Raw genomic sequence first — 21,416 nt, 5'->3', positions numbered from 1 at the left:
AGAAGTACGCATAGAACGCATAGAAGAAGAAGTACGCATAGAACGCATAGAAGAAGAAGTACGCATAGAACGCATAGAAGAAGAAGTACGCATAGTTACCCATCATTGACAAAGCACGCTTGCGAGGTTGATGTATAGAAATCCTAGACAACTTGTCACATTCTTTAAAATTTCATCATACGTCTCCTGTAACTATCTACTAGGTACATTAATACAAAATGTAAATAGCTGTATCTCTTGAGACACAACTAACATCAGTGTTACTTGAAAAGCTGATGCATATTAGAGAAAAGTTATCCAATCAGTTTTTGAGCAAGCTTTTTCAACTCCTATTAAATATTAATTTCCTGAGTCATTAACACTCTGAAATACAAAGTCTTGAAATATTCTTCTCTCTAAATGATTCTCATTAGGAATATGATTAATACAGGAAAAAAGTTGCAGTATATTGCAAGTTTAGTATGATCAATTGGTATAGCAAGCATGGTCTCCTAGCCAATTTTCTAGGTTGATAATAAAAAGAGAGACATTTTTCTTTCAGAATTACACAGTACAGCCTCACTGGCTATCAGCCATGAGAGACAAGTCAGGTGGGCACACAAAAGTGCCTCAGCTTAATTAGTAGTGAGGACCCCATCATGTACCTTCACTCCACATGTTCACTTGATTCTAACTTAAAAGCAGTGAGTCCAAGTCTGCAAAATAAGAGGTGTTTACATGTAAACAATTTGAAAGACAAATAGTTGCTTCTTGAAGAAATAGGCAAATGTGTTTTCTGCTTAAAATCAATTATGCAAATTACATTCTGCATATTTTAAGATGACAAAATTTTTCTTCTTGTAGATGTAAAGCTGGATACCTAACACCGTATATCCAATAAAGTATAATTAAAAGAGACAATGCAAAGCATGACAGTTTAGCTACTTTACCTGCTGTCAAGTAGTACTTTACTAACTTCAAACCGCTGGGGTTACAAAATTCCTGGAAAAAACTGTATTACACTGTTCTTGCAGTGAATAATGTTTGCACTGCTTTACTTCTCTTATAGCCATGCATCTTTTTTTTTTTTGGCTTAGCACTCTGGTTAAAATAAAGCCCTCCTATGTAGTTTTCCAATGCAACTTTCCATTTTTACTAGTCTTTTATAAGGGCATACTCTCTCAGGCAATGGATTTAAGTGATTTACACAGTGTTAGACCAAGGGGGAAGAAATGTCCATGTCCCCCAGAGCAGCCACGCTTTTAATCAAATACAGCTCATAAATCACATTTACAACTTTCAGAGCTCAATCAATAGGATACTTTATAGTCTGTTACAAAATTATCTGGAAAAAACCGTAGAAGTACAAGAGGGATGTTACTGAGAGACCACACATATCTAGGCTCTGCACCCTCCCTGCCTTTAGGAATTAAACCGCCAGTTTTAACAATGAGTGATCTGTCCCAGAACTCTAATACATTTATAAGCAACGCAAAGCTGGCTGAAAATGAAGAATTCTAGGAGTCCATAATCAATAGTACCAAAGCACACCAAGTTTCCTATTCCCCTTCACCCTAGTTTGGGGACAATTATTAATACTTTTCTCATTAAACTTTAGTTAAAGGCTTTTTTTCCTCATGGGCAAAAGTTTTCATGACTTTGCTAGCTCCACACTATTAAATTTCTCTGAAGGTCTCATCAAAGAAATCACAGAATACCAGGGACTTCTCAGTGTTAATTCAGTTAAATATCTTCCCTAACTTCAGTTTGCATGTTTAATATAGCAAACACTTCAGCAAGTACTTAAGTATACATAATATTTCACAGCCTTCTACAAAATGTACTAAAATTTGCTGCATCAAAGTTGCTGCTCGCTCAGCACTTAACCTAGGACTGACGTACAGAAGTCAATACCAAGTTCTACAAATTATAGGTAAAATACCCGCATAACTTCATTAATATCTTATATAACTTCCTCATATATCAAGAGTATGCAATAGAAAATGAGTAATTACCTCACACAAGGTAGTTGTTTGAAATGTGTTGCCTACTTGTATTTTCCACTGACACAAGTGCACTGTATATTTTGCACTGAAAATTTACTTGAACTCCCTTTTCCCTGCAAAAGGAACCATTATTATATTCTATACTGAGAGCACAAATAACAAGTATTGTCTTGATCTCCTGAAGTTATAATAACAGCGGTCCTCATGAAATCATAAATGGACATCTGCAGATGTTATGTCAATATTCAAATTGAACACATACTCCAGAGATACCAAAGAGTTCAGGCTAAATGAATTCTAAGCGATAGATTACTCAACAGCATGTCTCTATTCACATGAAAATTATCTTAACAGACTGAGTTCAGACAGCTTTGTCATTCATTTCTTTTTTTTTTTTTGAGACAGCTGCAGAAAGTACCAGCAAATAGCTGGATTACTTCAGTTTTCAAAGATAGAAGACTGAAACACACTAAACACTGAAGATCTGAGAGTTCTTACCAGCTCTTAAAGAGCACAAAGGATAAAAACTAGGAAATGGTACTGATACATTCAGATTTCACATGAAAATATATTTCTATGTTAAGGTCCTGAAATTCAGGAACTTCAGATGGAACTTACTTGTAATGACAATACAAAGAAAGCGCCATCAGAGCTCAAAAAACTATTATTTTGACAAACTACACATGACTTCTCTTAATATATCTATTAGGGATCATATTGCCACTTAGTTAAGACAGCTCTGTAGGCTAAAAATAGTAAATTAAGGTAGAACATGTGACCGGCTCTTTAACAGGTTGAAACAGTTACCTTTTTTAATCAAAATTTCCAGAAATTTATTTTAAAGGAGAATAGGAGACAGTTCTTTGACACAGAAAAGGTAGCTGATAGCAGCTAAATAATTTTTGACCAGATTTCACGTCAAATTGCTCTATTTCGGTTTTAGAAAACTCTGTAACATGAAATATAGCAAGCTCTCATTGGTGTCAGAATCCCTATAGATTGCCAGTACTGCCATTAGAAGTACTCCTTATACTTCAGGTCCTATAGCTTTCTTGTGAAGATAAGCCCACCTGCTATGCCAAGTCTGTAAAACAGCAATTATTTATTTACAAAATTTCATTTGGTGATAAGAGCTCCAGGTATGCTGTTGAGGAGGGAAGCTAAAAGGATTTGAACTCTAGAAATCAATTCTTTGAATCCTGCTTGGCACGCATATTTTAAATATTAATCAAAGCCTAAATATTTACACACTTAAACACAAGTCTTTAAATATATTTTGTCATACAGAGCCTTTGATTTCTCACTTGTATTATGAGGAGAGTATCTGCTGAAGTTGTTTCTTCTTTCGTCCTGCATAATAAATATGATCTGGTGTCAGGTGGTCGAGCTCCTCTTGTAGAGAAAGAATACGGCCTGTAATAAAACCGCCATATTTAACTAGTTTCTATGATAGTCAGATTCATGACACATTGGCATGCATGAAAACGTTGGCAAACATGCCTTCCTGGTATTCCAGGGACAGGAATTGGATGTTTAGGAAAATACTCCATTTTTATTCCAAGTTGGTGAGGCATGAACCAGACCTGGTGTAAAAGACATGATGGTAGAGTAAAACAGATGGCAGTAGTTCTCAGAAATGTGTGAATTCCCACAGTAATAAATTCACATGATTTATGAGTTCTTCACACTGCTGGAAGACCAGTGATTTCTCAGAAAAAGTTGAGAGCATGACCATACAGCAGTGATCATGCGGAAGTGCACAGAGTGGTGCAATCTTGAAACATCTGGACAAAATATAATGCAAAATACCAGTAATGGAAGCATAACTTGGATTATTATATAGTTACCATGTTGTGAGTCAGCCATATATACTAGCAAAGCAGGTAAAATTCAAGTAAAATTTGCATTATGTGGTATGGATTTACTTGTGATTGTAAGAATCTCAAATCCATTCCAAACCAGATAAACTCTGATCTTAGACTTTTTTCTCCGGAGAAATCTAATCTCAAAGATATCACAGGTTTCTCAACATGTTGAATATACACTGAAAATCCAATTTATAAGAGGATGTTTTCTCTCATATCAGCCACTTATCAAGAAAAGGGGCACCAAGATAAAGTTTTAACTAACTGATCCCACTGAAACTGAGGGAAATTGTCATTATGTAATCACTAGACAAAAAACCCACACATTCTTACAATAACAAAGAACATCTGATGCCAAGAATGAAATTCTGATACTTAACATACATTCATATCACACTGATACCCATAAATACATATTATAAAATCACTTTACGAAATGAATCCTGAAGATTCATTTTGAAAACTAATATATTGAGTTCCCAAATTTGAGTAAAGTTAAGCTCTCCTTTGAGGAAAAAAATTTTCTTCTGGGGTAAGAAAGAATTTAAAAAAATCACTGATAAGATACATATGCCTTTATTGGATACACAAAATCAAATGCTCATGTTTTACAAAAATCTGAAAAAACCCCCACAAACGTGTACCTACAGTGGGTCTTAAGCTACCAGCAGTGGATTTAAAGCTCATGATCAGGCATAACTGCACGCACAGTATTAGGCTTCTATTGAGAAGTATTTTAATGAGTTTGTAGCATACAGTACTGAGTCAAGGACAGCTGTTTCTGCCTACGAAAATTCAGTCCTTCTGGATTATCTGCTGCTCCTTGACAGAAAAAGAGTGTTGGAATTCACCTTTGTTGTACGTGATTGCTCTTGGATAGGTTTCAGTACTGAACTATGAAATCTGACAGATTACAGTAGCATCTAATTCTTTAAGCCTCATATCTTCTATGATATTAGCTGTCAAGAGCAGTTGATCCGAATAATCAGAAGCCCTATGATTACCCCAGGAAGTACAGAGGGTCCTCTCTGAAGCAGCCCTGGAAATCTTAAAAAGCATCCAGCTAAAGAATGGGAGACTGAATTAACACTTGGCAAGGAGAATCACATCACAGTTATCCCACAAACACTGGAGAAGAACGTGCAGCAAGAATTGCAGTGAGCGACAAAATCCAAAGGTCATATGGTGAGTCTAAAGCTAATTCTCCTATACTACTTAATAATCATTGTTTATCAAGCGCTGAACTTGCTAGGCTACAATAGAAAGAGTATATCAGCAGCTCCATGGAAAATCAGTTTCCTGCAGAACATTCAGGGAGCTGCCTCTAGTATCCTGATGCAGTCTCTCTAAGTTGATCTGAGGTATGAGATTTTGCTCCACTAAAACACTGTTACGTGGAGAGGGTTCTTTTCCACTTCCTTATCTGATTGTTCTTTCTCTCCTCAAATACACTCTGTAAGAGAAACATTCACATTCTTTGATCGATGACAGTCTATTTTGCTTTTCTTTCAGTATTTTTGATTTCGCTATTTCTTTTCTTGAATTGAACATTGTCTTGCAAGTACCTCTTCTATTGTTACTGTGAAACAAGCTGGCTCTGGGAAACTAATCCTACAAAGCTACCTGACATAAACTTTTTGCTAAGCTTATCTCTTTCAAGTGTGAAGCTCTGGAATGTAATCTCTCTTCACGTTCCACCTTGGTGAGGATTTCTTTCTTTGCTACCTTTAATTCAGCTACATAGCCCAGTATCTACAGCCAAACAAAATTAATTTTTTTCTGTGATCTCACTGTAGTGATTCAGGTCATCTTGGAATACATTTATTACTATTCCTTCCTAAATCCTTCCTTCTTTTCTTTTATTTTTACTGTAGGTCTGATGTGATAGGTGCAGAACACCAAGCTAAGCTGCATGGTGAATTCTGTTCCCCACTGTGCCATTTATGTAATTGTCCAGTGGTCTCAAAAGTAATGAAAATAAGAGCAAACTACCATACATTTTGAGAGAAGAGCTTAAGGAATTAGCAGAAAGATGTGAAATAGAGACCACGAGATTTGAGAACAAAGAGAACAAGTAAAGCACCATAGTCATTAACTTCAAGTTGTAACACAAGTATTTGAGTATACTTTCTGAAATAATCTTTGTTTAATAGCAGGTGTATTTACATTTTTGGTCAAACTCTCTGATCATTTTCTTACACTATATCTTTAACTGACCAATATGTTAAAGAAATTTCAACCTCAAATTTCCATGAGATTTTCCACTTGATCTTCACCACATTCTGTCAATGTTAAGACTACAAAGTATGCTAACTGAATTTTGCAAGCAGCTGATCTGAATTATCAGACATGCCACAATTACAAGAGGAAGTACATACGGAGCACACAAGACTGCAGTGAAATATAGGATGGAAAACTTTCTGGTTTTATTATGCACATGCTGTTATCCAAAAACATCAAGGGTAGAAGAAATAATACTTACCAACATGCTAAAGATCTTTACAAGATAACTTTTCTAAAGTTTTTGCATTCATCATTTTTTTCAGCAGTTATTGAGTAGTTATGCTGCCATGAGTTGTTTTCTACCAAGTTTGCAATTTTCTGTCAGAATAAATGAATTATAGCAAAGATATACAGAAACAACATTTCTTCCCCACTCACGTTCTCTTCTCTATTAAAAGGTATGTGGTACACAACACAAATAGTGACCTGATGTTCCTTTCACATTGTAAGGGCCAACAAAATCACCTTTAATCACAACCACTATGTATGCCCTTATCACAGAACGTGTCTCTTCCTGATTGATGTGAAATGGGTTGATTATTTTCAACATGTGCAGTTTTAAGTGAGTAAGCTGGAAAGCTGAGGGTTGGCTAAGACTGCTTCATTGAGCAATATTGTAGCAGATGCACAACATATACTTTGTTAAATTTAAACTTGTTTGGACTGGAAATTAGCAATGTTTTTCTGGACTATGAAAAGACAAACACAAGTTTATAACAGTTAGCAGGCAACAGGCAGAAGAGATCATCTTCCATCTGAGCAAGGTTGAAAATTCACATGAGTTCTCCATTGGTTTTTGGCAGACTGCTCTGCACATACAAGAAATCATAAAATACAAGAAGATGTTAGAAGATGTCTCTATATTTCTTCTGTGTCTCATTAAAAAAACAGATGCAGTTGCCTTTCTTCCTATTCTGTTCACTCTGCACTGCATGAGTTGGCAAGTTAGAAAAAGACAACAGCTACAGAAGAAAAGGGAAAATAAACAGAGACAACAACAAGAGGTTAACCTCCCCTGAAGGAGAAATATAGTATTTCTGTATGGCTTTTTACATTATATACATATAAATAATAACTAGCTTTATGCTATTGTGTAAGGGAACAAAGCCATAAAATAAAGGCATAGTATCAATATTGCACAGTCTGCAACAATGTGAAAAAGAAGAAACAGTCTGATTCAACATGAAGTATTCCTATTATTTCTCAAAAAACTACTTTTAATGACATTTTGCAGTATTTCTACAGACCCCTTCAGTTTTTTTTTTTTTTTTTTATCTCCCTGTTTCTCTTTATTTTCCCCCCCTTTCTCCAGGAGCAGAGAGGAAAGTGGACTCACATCATCTGATTATATCCTCTCTAAAAGTTTAATGACTCAAATGTTAAGGGGGAAGACACTTGCTTTTAAGGAAGAACATTTTGAAGGTGAAAATATACATTTTTTGATTAAATCATGGCACAGATAAATGAAGATATTGCCAAAACTTATAAAATACTAATGCTGTACACAACAACTAAATCTTATTATTATGAGTAAATCCCACCACTACTTATAGAGTCCTATGTACTTCTGCTGGGTTATGTGAAAAGTAAGGTGCAGAAACATTCTAGTATAGTATTAATCTACAGCTTCTGAAACTGTAACCACTCAGCAGGATTTCAGTGTATCATTAACACAACCATAAGAAAGAATGGAGAACTTCTCTGTTCTGGAAATCCAGAAAACATATTTTGTTACATCTGAAAATACATCATAAAGACAAATGCCAGGTTGGTAAGGTCCTGGCTGAAAGTGCATTTTAACAACAAAAATCCTAAGCTGCAGTTTCCCTCTGTACTGGAATAAGATGGTAACACTTCAAGCCAAAAGAGTTTGCGGCAAATTTCAAGTATAAAACATTAGATACCATCCTCAGTTGGTTATGAGTTTTACTAGCCTACTCTCTGCCCTATCACCCAGACTCAGAACACTTCTGTATATTACATGACACAGAAGTAGTTTCTTTATCATATACCCCATCCAATTCTTACATACCTTCAACTTCCTGGTATATCTAACAGATCAAAAGACTTCATCACATTTTTAATATACCCATGAAATGAATCCTCCATTGTTTTGTAACTAAAAACATAAAACAAGAGTGACCTTTACAGCAAAGGTATTTTGCTCCATTATTTTCTGTTCCAGCAAAATTTCTTGTTATTGTTTCCTTTAAGTAATTTGACTCCCCATCATAACTGGATACATGTTATGTAGGAAGATACCTTCTACTAGACAAGGTTGCTCAAAGCTCCCACCTAATCTGTCCTTGAATGTTTCCAGGCATCCAGAACTTTCCGAGCAACTTGTGGCAGTGCCTCACCATCCTCTGAGGAAAGATTTTATCCCTACTGTCTAATCTAAAACAACTCCCTTCAGTTTAGAACTGTTACTCCTTTGCATACCACACTACTCTCTTGATACAAAGTCCCTACCCAGCTTTCATGCAGGCCCCCATTAGGTACTGGAAGGCCACAACAAGGACTTCTCCAGGCTGAAGAAGCCCCAGCTCCCTCAGCTGGTCTTTATAGGAGAAGTGCTCCATCCTTCTAATCTTCCCTTCTCCTCTAGACCTGCTCCAACATGGTCTGTTCACAAGAGGGGGACAATCACTCCCTCAACCCTGCTTGTCATGCTTCTTTTGATGCAGCCCAGGATATGGGTGGCTTTCTGGGCTGCAAGCGCACATTGCCAGATCATGCTGAGTTTTTCCATTCACAAACAACCTCAAGTTCCTCTTCTCAGGGCTTGCACTGAAATGATATAGAGGATAGATAGTTGCCTCTGACCAGTTTTTGGACAACCCAAGGAAGGTTTTCAGTAATAAAAAAGGAATAACTTACCCCATCGAGAAAGTTCAGAAAGTAATAGCTAGTTGGAAAACTCCCCAAGAAAGCAAACTCCAAGTAGATATCCTTCTCTCTCAGCTACCAGCCCTTAAATGAAGTTAGCGAGAGGTGGACCCTGGGTCACACAGGTGAATTGCTTCCACCTGTGCTACTAGGGCTGGCCACACCTCTTCACTGGGTGCTCAATCACTGGTTCAGGCCATGCCCTAACAGTTCCTATACAGGGCTGTTCTCAATCCATTCTCTGCTCAGCCTGGACCTATGCTTGGGATTGCCCTGACCCAGGTGCAACACCTTGCAATTGGCCTTGCTGAAGTTCATGAGATTAGCACAGGCTCACTTCTGAGGCCTTGTTCTTCCAGATAGCACCTTTTCCCTTCTGAATGTTGACTGTACGGCTTGGTGTCATCTGCATATTTACTGAGGGTGCACTCATTTGCACTGCTCACACCGCCAACAAAGATCTTAAATAATACTGGACTCAATACAGACCCCAGAAGGACACCACTGGTCTCCACCTGATGGACATCAAACCATTAACCACAACTCTGAGTGAGACTAACCAGCTGTAGTCCATCTGTCAAATCCTCGTCTCCATTTTAGAAAAAAGGATGTTATCCAGGCAGCATGAAATACCAGGTAGATTACATCAAAAGAGGTAGGTGATATTCCTGATTTTTGTTGTTGTTGTTAGAGTAACAACTCAATAATTTAAAACTCAGAAAAGCCTGCAATGATAAGCCTTTTTTTTTTTTTTGTACTGTGTTACAAAAAAACCACTAGTATATCCCTTGTTATATGAGAAAATGGATGTGAAGAGACGTGAATCCAACAGGGACCAGGCTTCTGCTCTTAAACTCAGAAAACTATCGATGCTGTACTTTGCCGCATCATACATTTTTAGTAATATAAATGGGAGGTTGACTGATACTCTTTATTTTGCTGAATTTCACCAGTTTTACCGAAACAAACTGTTAATATGAATAAAAAGACAAACTAGGGCTATGATTATTTCCATAGGAAGGTATTAAGAATAATGCATTGTGTTAGAAAATGTTTTTGCAAGTCAGTTGTCCGCTGGAAATTGAATTCAGCTGCTGGTATTTTCAGAAAGCAAACACTGTAATTCAAACAACTGTTTCAGGATTGTGATTATCTGGCCGAGACTTAATGGATATCGGGTGCTTTAGGAGGAATTCTTCGTGATTGTCTCACAAATGTTAAAATTCTTAAGCTCTTGGAACTTCAATAGCTATCCGAAAAATTCCGCTGACAATTACCCAGTTACAACGTATTATTATTGACAGAAGCTAACAGGAGAGTTGTCTTTATTTTCTTAAAGAAGAAAATTCTCGCTATGGACAAATGTAAGTCACTTAGGAAAATTATTTTTGTTAATGCAATTTGCTGCCTAAAACAGAGAGCAGGAATCTAATTGAAAGTTGCTTTTCAGTTCAGGTAATACCTCAACCCTTTGCTCTGCTGATGGTGAACTCCGTTTTTTTTCCATAATTCCACTGAAACATGCATACTCACAGGCTTTAAAGCCTCCCACACATTCTGCATGGAACTGATCTACACATGGGAGAGCTGCCCTGTGGAAAGGGATCTGGGGTTCTTGTCAACAGCAAGCTGGATAGGAAGTCAGCAGTATGCCCTGGCAGCCAAACGGGCCAAGTGTACCCTGAGATGTATTAAGTCCAGCGAGCACTGACAGCCAGGCGAGGGAAGGGTTTGTCCTGCTCTGCTCTGCGTTGGTGCAGCCTCACCTCCACCACTGTGTGCAGGTTTGGGTGCCATAAGATAAGAGGGACATAAGATTACGTCCAAAGGAGGGCTGCAAAGATGGTGAAGGGTCTTGAGAGGAAGACATATGAGGACTGTCTGAGGTCCCTTGGTGTGTTCAGCCCAGAGCAGAGGAGCTGAGGGGAAGCCTCATGGTGGCTGCAGCTCCTCACAGGGAGCGGAGGGGCAGCGCTGAGCTCTGCTCTGGTGGCAGCGATAGGGCCCAAGGGAACGGCATGGAGCTGTGTCAGGGGAGGGGCAGGTGGGGGATTACCAAACGTTCTGCACCAGAAGGTGGTCGAGCATGGAACAGGCTGCCCGGGGCAGTGGACACAGACCCTGGTCATGGCCACTTACTGTAGGGAACCTGCTTTAGGAGGGGGGTTGGACTCGATCTCTAGAAGTCCCTTTCAATTCCTGCAATTCTGTGATTTTTATGACCCAAGCTGACAGAGTTTAAGGGAGCATCTGGACAGCACTCTCAGACATAAGGTTTGAAGGGTTTGTATTTTGTGTAGTCCCGTGTGGAACCAGGGAATGGATTCAATTATACTTGTGGGTCTCCTACAACTCAGAGTATTCCATGATTCTGTGATTCTTTGTAACCACAGTATGAATGAACACCCATTTTGGGAGGTGGCACAAAAGGGTATACCAACTGACATGCTCCTGAGAAGAGTGCTGAGGTGAGGCTCCTAGAGATGGCAGCATCACTCTCAGCTGACTGAAACTCCTGAAAATGGTCTGGGACCAGCAGCTGCACACCTTTGTATCCAGAAATGAAACAGCCTCTCTGTTTTTAATTGCAGTATTCAAATCAAACTGTCAAGGTAGTACAATCTACAGTTATCCTAACTCAGTAATGCAGGTGATTTCATTGGCAAAAGACCTAACTAACTTCTATTTATTCTATGCTATTAAATCAAGCACAGTCTTCTATGTCCTCTTCTTACAGGCTATGTAATAAAACTCAAAGACATTATTTAACACCTCACCTGCTTTAGTACATGGTATTTCCCGTGGAAGAATGCAAATGAGACAGGCTCAGAAAGTAAGACTGCAGTTGCATTGCCATACTGCCCAGGGAGGCACAGTGCATTTCTGCAGATGACTTGATTATCAGCAAATTAGCACAAACAGAACAAATGGCAGGATTTTAGGCATTACTGAAACAAGGTGTTTCCAGCAAATGCCATAAATGGAGAAGGAAGAAAAAAAGCATGTATTTGTCACTTGTGCAATAGTGGTTATCTTTGAATGAAAAATGACTTGAAGGAGCTGGGAGATTAGTAGCTGAATAGGTTACCGGCTTTAGAAACAATCCATTTTTATACCAACATTTTCAAGTGGAAAATGAAGGAAAGAAATCCTTTTCCCCACAAATTCTAAACTCATCATTACTTCCTTTTCTGTTATCTGTTCTTGCCTGAAATAGTGTTTGTTAACAAATTATTTCAATTCTCCTAAAGATTACTATTACAAGAAATCTTTCATCCATATTAAACAGCAATTTTAATGCCGAGTTCCAGAAATGCCAAAATTTCAAAGGTCTAATTTACATGAGGAAAGAGAGAGTTGTCTACTGCTTTTATCCACTGTTTTTCCCAAAAATAAAAGGATAACTTCTTTAAAAGTACTTATCCATGCAAGCCTTTATAGCTAAATGTGACAGCTATCTCGTTTTAAATAATATCCACATGATAAAATAAGAAATTTGTATGCAATATCTAGAAGCAATTATTCTAAATAGCTCATGACTGGATGTAAAGAGTTGTGAACAAAGAATGGAGAACATGCTAGCAAACGGATGTCTCTTTAGAATATTTCTATCATTATTTTTAACTGTTTTTACAGTCATTTTTCAAAGCAATTAATATCCTGCAGTATACCTCATAGCAATAGACTCCATAGGTGTTCTGAAGATCTTGAACTGGGGGCAAGTGGCAGTTGCAATGGTTAATAGTTCTACAGGGTCTGGGTCGGCAGTTATAAGTGGTTGATGTTTTGATTAATTTTTACCCTGTCTCAAAAAGCTCCTTCCTTACCTATTATCTTCCCTCTAGATAAAACTAAAGTGTATCTGAAACTACTGTTTAATCAAGCTTTTAATCTGGTCTTAATCAATAATCATAGAAAAATGCCATAATCCTTTACAGTTTGACAAAGTGCTCTGGAAGTGTTTGAGATGTAAATTGTTTTTAACTGAGAAGCCGCATCACTGATCCAGCTAGGAACAGGATGGATTCCAGGTCAGGATCTGATGTAGCAGAACGCCAGAGTCCTCAACACGAAGCATATGAATCACACTTATTTCTCATGTTCTTAAAGTTAAATATATGTAAAGCTGACACACTCCAATGGATCCGGGACATAATTTCAAGTTATATGAAATTGTAATATTAAATTATCTAAAAGCTCAGTGACACTGACACTTGTTTCAGAGGTGGTAAAATTCTACCAACAGTTCAGAAGTGCAGAAGAAGGATTAGCTCAAAATTGGTTTACCACTTATGAACCCAGCTGTTTTTTCCCTCCAAGTCTTGTTCTTCTCCAATTTCGAAAACACTTAAGCAAATTAACCCATAGCAAATACAAACCTGACATACAGTAACTGATAAAATGACACTGGATTGGGGATATTCTCCAACATTTTATGAACTAAGAAGGAAGTCAACCTGCCAAGTCCAGGTGATTTTGCTGCTAATATGAGAGTGGATTTCTTCCTCTCTTTACGTATTTTCAAATCCATACAAACTCTGTGCATGATGGTTTTAGTAGGATATGTCAAGACTTCAAAGGTCATAGGAAAAACATAAAAGGTAACAACAGAGAAAAAGGTTTGTCAGAACTTCAGGAAGGAAAAATACATCTTAACTGGTTACATTTTTTCTGTTGGTCAAGTTATTTCAGAAGAAAGAAAGTACAGAAATCTAATGTGGTGAGGATACAGAGCCTAAATAATGACAGTAATGTTTAGTGGAGAATAAGGAATGAATCTTTTGAAAACACACAAGTGACAATACTGACAGACACAAACTGTCTGCTGTCAGGATTTAATATAAAATCATGATAATACAAAAAAAAAAAAAAAAGGTGAAACCCTATCTCCAAACACTGATTGAGATCACATTTATCTGACTGTCTTCAAATGGATCCCTCAGGGGATGACATACCTGAGTCATTTCCCAGCTACGGATCAACAGTTGGTTTAAGTGAATCTAAACTTTCTATTAGACATGATATCCAAAGAGACTAGCATGGATAGGGAAATTTATTAGTATGTCTGAATAAATGCAAATATTACTACAATACGTATGTCTACAGGGTGGCTTGTTTTTACATTTACTTGATAACAAGTTATAAATTTAATTAAAAACTTACAAAGAAATTAAATCAATGGAAAAATGCCTAATTATTTATTTTGTAACAGTTTAGTTGGAAATTTCATTCTGCTTCAGGCATATTAACAGCTCCCCAAACATGAATGTTAATTATAGCATAATCCTCAGAATTTTGCTTTTAATCAGAAATCTTTCTTACTATGACTTGCATAATCTGCCTACACTAACATAACATTCTGACTCTTCATTTAAAATACACTTCCAGATCGATGTCAAATCTACCTATCTTTATCTAGGTTTCTCAAATCTACATAATCATTTGGAGACTTCTCAGCTTAAAAAGCAGTTAAGGGAACAAGCACAAGTATTTAACACTTCAATATATAATAATAAGGAAGTGCTACAATATTATTTTTTTCTGCTTTGAAAAAATAAAGAGCTCACAAAACTTGCAGTCTCGTATCAGCAAGTCAAATATTTATTCTTTTTTTACTAACGTGTAAAATAGCTCCTTTAATTGAAGTTGTATGCACATCTGTACACATAAATACATATGTGGCTATGCCTAGTGTCATTTGTAACTCTCCTGGTCACATTACATGTAATCAAGTGAAGGTTATGTTAGACCTTGCTACTTTTCATGGAGGTAAACAGAGTCCCAAACACATGATGTTGGGTAACATACCTTGCACTGGACAGTATTATGGATAGCTAATATCTGATTTGCTTATTTTCCTGACTTCACTTTGTGTGGCTGCAATACTTAACAAAACTACCTGAAACATGCATATTTTTAAATTCAGGACAAAGAGAATGCAGTCCACTGAAACTACAGTCTGACAAAACAACTGTTTTCTTTCTCTGTCTTTTGCTGAAGTCCCAGGAGAAGAGCCCTTTGCATATTCCAGCACTGAACCTGGGGCAGGCTCATTCCTTCTACCCAGGCTAATAAGGAAAGATAGTTTCACATCAGCAATTTTGCACTGTGCTTCCACACACAACTGCAAAATGAAACTGATCAGAGTTTCTAGTAACACTAAAAAAAAGAAGTTAAAATAAGTCACTTTCTTATATCTTTATTATACATGAAAACTTCTTTCATAATGAACGTACAACAGGGCTGACAGCTAAGTCAGTCACATAAAGTTCTCAGAAGAGAGCTATTTCCAGGAAGAAGTAGGTGGAAATAATTGAAAAACAAGACCACACTGCGAGTATTAACCACATTCAGTGAGAATCTCCAAGCTAATATGTAGGATTACAGATACAGTATATAATCTGCCGGTCCACTAGTTTGGAAAATCAATGCTGGACTAAAATGATCACTTGCCCTCAAGAACCAAGGGCCCTCTCTTTTCAACAACTAGTTATTTGCTTTGAAAATTGCTTCTACAAAACACAAATACAAGACTGAATGTGCCAAGAAGTTAGAGTCTGAGTGATTAGTTTACATACCAGTGGTTACACAGCAGAAACACTGATCTCAGACTTCTGTGGTCATCTCCATATTCATCCATGAATAGACTGGTTTCTAAAAGCCTTTGCATAAAATCCTAATGTAAGATATATGATAATATATTTTTTAAAAGACAAACAGTCTTGGATTGCAATATTGTTAAATCCTTTCTGTCATTTTAAATGTAATATTTTCTTCATATCTACTACTGCACAAAAAGGAAAACAGATTACATAATTTGTTTTCCTTAGAAATAGCTGCGAAAATATCTGTGTTAAAAGAATATTGGAATTTAGTGAACGATATGTATACTTTTTATGATAAACATGTACCAACTCTCCTGGCATTTAGAGATAAAATAAAAGATACATGAAGCCATAATCCTCAGAGATGACATATACTATCTTTAATTTTTCTCTTTTACTATTTATAGCTTCATTTTTTTTTTTTTTTTTTTTTTTTTACTATTTTCCTACACCATTTCAGTAGATTAGGAATGAAATATATTCATTTCCTATGGCCCTAGCCATATCGTATTTACTTGTTGAAGTGAACTACTGAAAACCACAGCTGAGTCCTTGTTCTCAAGAGGAAACATTAGCAAGATAGAGCTGAAGCTGGTGGATGTTCAAGAAGTGGATAATACTATAAACATGGTGATAGAAGAGTCAGACTTATCTTGAGGAAAGCAAAGTAAATGAGATCAACAGCTGAAAAAGGACGAAGAAAGTCAAAAGGCCAACACATGGAAAGACAGATATGGCTTCCTCTTAAACTCTGTTTCCCATATGAACACCTGAGAGTTGGTCTGCCCATGAGAATCCCTTGATTCCTCGATCAACTAGTTAAACTAGTATTTCTCTTTAATTTCACTAAATTAAATAAACCTAATAGGAAAGGCTGTCTCTCCTCACATACTTCTGCATATGATTTCCACTTTCTCTTCCTTCTTTTTGATGCTGCAAGTCATTGTAGACTTGTTTTACACTGTATACAACATTATTGAGGACATAAATAGACTTAACATGGCAGAGTCATGAGATTCACTGTTTCTAAATATAACTGATTTGATAATGGACTACCTACATTTATTTTCAAAAACAAATAAAGACCTAAAAAAATATTTTGACATGAATGATTTTAGTCAGCGATGCAAGTCAGAAATGTTAAATTATGAGAAAATTATGGAAAAGCTGCTATTAAAATAAATCTTGAATGTTTAAGGTGATATTACCAATATTATTAAATAAATCAAATATTCAGAAAGTGCGTATCAGAGAACAAATGTAGCAAGATCTCCAGGCGGGACAGGTAGAAGATAAATGCCTGTAACAGCCTCCCACTTTTCTCCTGGTTTTACAGCTTTGTCAAAAGAACTGACCTTTAGGTAATGTACAGCATATACACAGGCAAAATATCAAATTTAACAGATGATTTCCTGCTTTTAACACATGGCATTTAAATATTCTTTGATTTAACAATTTATAAAACTTTTATAGAACACTAAAATATTTAGAGACATTAAAAATGTTAATCTTATAATTAACAATCAGAGACATACTTTCTTCGTACATGCAAGACAGTGATATTCTAAACCTATCACTGTGAACTTTAGCATAATAAACAACCATCTGCCTTCATGCTAGAAAAGAAACACTCTGCTTTTTCCACTTGTGTGTAGGGAAATCACAATGAAACAGATAGAAGAACTTAGCTAATAAAGAATAGTTTAATGGAGGAAAGAATGAACACATTTCATATTAAAATCAAAGCTTATTTACCTAGAAAGGAAAAGTGTAGATAAAAGTACACTATTTAGTCATGACATTTTGGGTTAACCTTCACTGTATTTCCTATTTGTACAGTCCTTTCTTTCTGTTGCATGACCTAGTGCACACTGTTCGCTAATGAAGATTAATTTAAATTGGCAGGAAATATTCCACGCTAAATTGAAAGTTAGAATTTTTAAGATAAAGCTTGTAGAACCTTCTCATTTCCAGAAAACGTTGGAAAGTTGTATTTAAAAAAAAAAAAAAGGAACAGATTCAAAGCAGTATTAAAGGAATTGAGGCCTCAGCATTAATATCTTCAATTTCACTTTAGAAAATACACTGATTGACATATTCTGTTCTCTATTTCCTTACAAAAACAGAGACAGATTTCCACTTTTTAAAATCCTCATTTAAGTATATTACAGATTTCAGAGGTGCCAGACTGTTTAAAGTAAAAGTCCTATAAGAAACCTGGTAGGCCCTAGTATATCCATAATGCTTCTGACCTCAACATATTTCCCATGAGGACAGAATAATCTGCTTTAGTTTACTGGTTAAGGAGCAATCTAACAGGAAAAGGAACTATTTCATATAGCATAACACTCCCAAACAGAACCACATAACTGAGATAAGGACATTCACCTGCTTTCACTACAGAAGACGATCTTGTATGCAATCAGAAATACACATTTTCTACCAAGAAGTGAAGTGATGCATCTTAATCCAGATATAAAATAAACAAATGCATGCATTCTAATGAAGACAAGATAACTATGAAAGGTCTTGTGCACAAGACCCTGCAGTGTGTCTTGTTGACTGTTACTATGTCAGCTGAGCATTTATCTTTCTCCTGAATTTACTCAGTGGTAGATACAAGGCAGATTACAAGGTGGAATAGTGTATGAAATATACATGCATAGATCACAGCCTGATTAAAATAGTTAGGTACACCTATTCTTACGGAGTCAAAGCACAATTTCATTGATTGGATTGTACACACGACTGTTTATTTTCTCCCTGTAGTCTCAGCACAGCCTTAGTCTGTGATTACAGTTTCTCCCTGATCTACAATAAATAATTACAAATTGATCTCTGGATACACTCATGTTCTGTAATTATGAGTTCTTCCCATACTTTCTGAAGAACTGTCCCTGAATGTCAAAACATTACAACCATAGTTCAGATGGGCTGTTTCTTGTCTCATTACACTAAATTATCAGTCTTGTAGAAACCTCAGGACTGAATAAAATCACTTTACACTACAGTTACTTTTCAGCTGCTAAATATAGTATACATCAAATCTGATCCTGATCCATATAAGCATACAGCTTGGCAGCACATGGGTTGCAGCTGCCCAGGGAGCTGCCTCTAAGCCTGTCACACACCGCAGCCCTGGTGACCCAGCAGTGCTAAGCATGAAGCAGAGAGCTATTGAAGGTGAGGTTGTGCATTGTAAAAGCAGAGATCTGTGAAAAGAAGAACTCCTTAATTCGTCTCCTTCATACAATGGGAAAAAAGAAGTGTTCTTTCAGTGCCAGAGCTATTACAACACATCCTATGCAGAAAAATGGATCACTGTTAAAAATCTCTTCATCAAGCATGCCTGCGAGGTTCTGCAAAGCAAATGGCTTCTTTTCCAAGTTTAGAAAAAGAGAAATCTCATGGAAATGAGACTCTCAGCCATTAAAAGGATGATATAGTTATACATCTGAGGTTACAGTCTCCAACGGAGCTACCTGTTTCATTTTTTTTTTTAATTCCTATTCGGTTTTTACCAAATGGAACAGTTACCATTGTGTCTGAAGTAGGATGTTTCAGTCCTAATCTTCATAGCTCTAGTTACAACACTGACATACGGTAGTAGTCCCCTGCTTTAAATTTGCTCATGAGTTGGTTATAATTCAAGTTATATTTCCACACTTGATTTTTGAAACGAAGTGATAGAAAAGGGAACCAGAAAAGATAACAACTTTCTTTACATAGACAAGATAAATAGGTAAATTCTCCAAAAACATAGTTGAAAGACAGTCAGTTCATCCCATTGTAGGAACTCAGCAGGACTGTCCTGGTTAAGCTTCAAAGGCGGAAATGGCTTAGAATGACATATTTTTCTATGAGCAACATAAAAATAGTTGTTTCAGTCAATCGTCAGGAAGATAGTTTGACCAATGTCTGTGGCTCCATGAGGTAAGTGCTCTTTGAATGATGGCATTATTCAAACCTAGATTACATCCCTTTCCACTGAAAACAGCAAAGAGTAGAAGATTCCTTGGGACTAACAGATCATTTGCAAAGTAGAACTAGGTCAGAAAATGCGCCAGTCAGACACAAGTGGAGTCCAGAAAAGGAATCACCCAACGCAGTGGTTGTGCACATACCCTGGTGTGGGCTGATACCACAGGATATCTACCAAACTCTAAATTTAACATTGTCTATTCCTAGCATAACTTTCTGGAAAAGAAAAATTCCGCTCCCATCAAAAATACAACTTATAGCTGATACAGAGAATGTCTACTGTATTCTTTGGAACAGAGAAGTAATTCTAGTACAAAAAAAGGTATGTATATGGATAAAATGCTTTATGGAAACATTGAAAATGTTTTGATGAAACGCACACTGACTGGAAAATAAATCTGTTATCTTTGAAGGAAACCCACTTTTTCTGTTCCACTGTTCTATGGTGCAGTTTGTACAGCCACTGAAAGCAAGTGCAGACTATGTAGAAGATATTAACAGAATTCAATTCTAACACCGATAAAGCTGAATGTATATGATTTAACACATTACAGACTTGGGAAAGGCTGAAAAGTGCAATATTCTCTGATAACTACAGCAACACACTGCAATTATTTCTTTGAGCTGACTGTCATTGATTGTTTTCTCATATAGTGAGAGTAATGACCTACTTTCACACAGTAATACAAGGTGGTATTAGCTCAGATATACTGGCAGTCTGGAAAGGGCATTTTTAACTCTAGCTGTCGGCATTTTATACCCAGGGAAGTTCATTAGGAGGATGTTACAGCTGTATAATCACAATCGAAGTGTTCTTTTCTTTTCTTGTACAGCACTGATGATGTGCAATACCATGAGAATTATCCACCACCATTAATAACTAACTGCAACTTAAATGCTAAAATAACTTCTGTAGCTTGCTACAAAATGTATCAAAAAAACCCCACACTTTTCTGAAAAGCAGTAGTGCAAAATAATTAGGATTACAAAACAGAAAACCTAGAAGTTAGATCAGTTTGTTTTATAGCCTCGTTTATTTTCAAGGAAACAAAAACTGTTCAAAGAGTTAATTTTATTTAAATTTTAATTATGTTCATTTGATTAATCTGTGCATTATAAATAGTAGAAATATAACAGAAGTGTAAATGAACTATAGAGTGTTTTTCAGCAAAGGATCATCTACAGCAGCAAAAAAAGAACAATCTGTAGAAACTAAAAATGTATCTTTTGAAGAAATATTTTCCTTATTTTCATGAATTAACTTTCTTCTCTTTGAGAAATATTAGGTTGCATGCCACGCATTAAGGCTGTCCATAAGGTTATGCACAAATAACACATTTTTTTTCCATTAACTGAAGTCTTACTCTTACTAATGTACCCAGATCTGCTATCACTTGCCTTACACTGAAAAAAAGTGTTCTTCTAAATACCTGAATGAATCTACTTCTGAGTTATCAACAGCAACTGAGAAGGAAAGTAGAGCAACGTGATCAATATTACTCCTTCCCCTTTTCTTGTTCCAAAGGAACACAAGGCATGCATTTCACAAATAATGTAGAAGGAATGAGCCACAGTTACCTTTTTCGCAGAACCGGCCAGTGAAGCGTAGTGGGCAGTCACACTCAAATGAGGTGGCCCCAGTAGACAGGGAGATTGGATGACAAGTGCCTCCATTGTGGCACAATCCCTCCTGGCATACAGATGGCAACTCAGGGGAACTCAGAGAGGGCGTGATGGGCTCAGGCAAGGCCAGCACATCAGAAGAAACTGTAGGGAATGGTGTTGGCAGATGTGTAGGTAATGGAGTT

General features: G+C 36.7%; 1 long non-coding RNA gene across 1 annotated transcript; it reads right to left on the bottom strand.

The window, feature by feature from the left end:
• Positions 26–9,087, bottom strand: LOC110396794. Its single transcript, XR_002437268.1, has 4 exons — positions 9,014–9,087; positions 3,290–3,398; positions 1,995–2,098; positions 26–695 (listed from the first exon to the last, which is right to left on the bottom strand). It is a non-coding gene; the product is annotated as an uncharacterized LOC110396794 (long non-coding RNA).

The sequence above is a fragment of the Numida meleagris genome, chromosome 3 (assembly GCF_002078875.1).
Source record: "Numida meleagris isolate 19003 breed g44 Domestic line chromosome 3, NumMel1.0, whole genome shotgun sequence".
Classification (NCBI taxonomy): domain Eukaryota; kingdom Metazoa; phylum Chordata; class Aves; order Galliformes; family Numididae; genus Numida; species Numida meleagris.
This window is presented reverse-complemented; position numbering and strand designations above follow the sequence as displayed.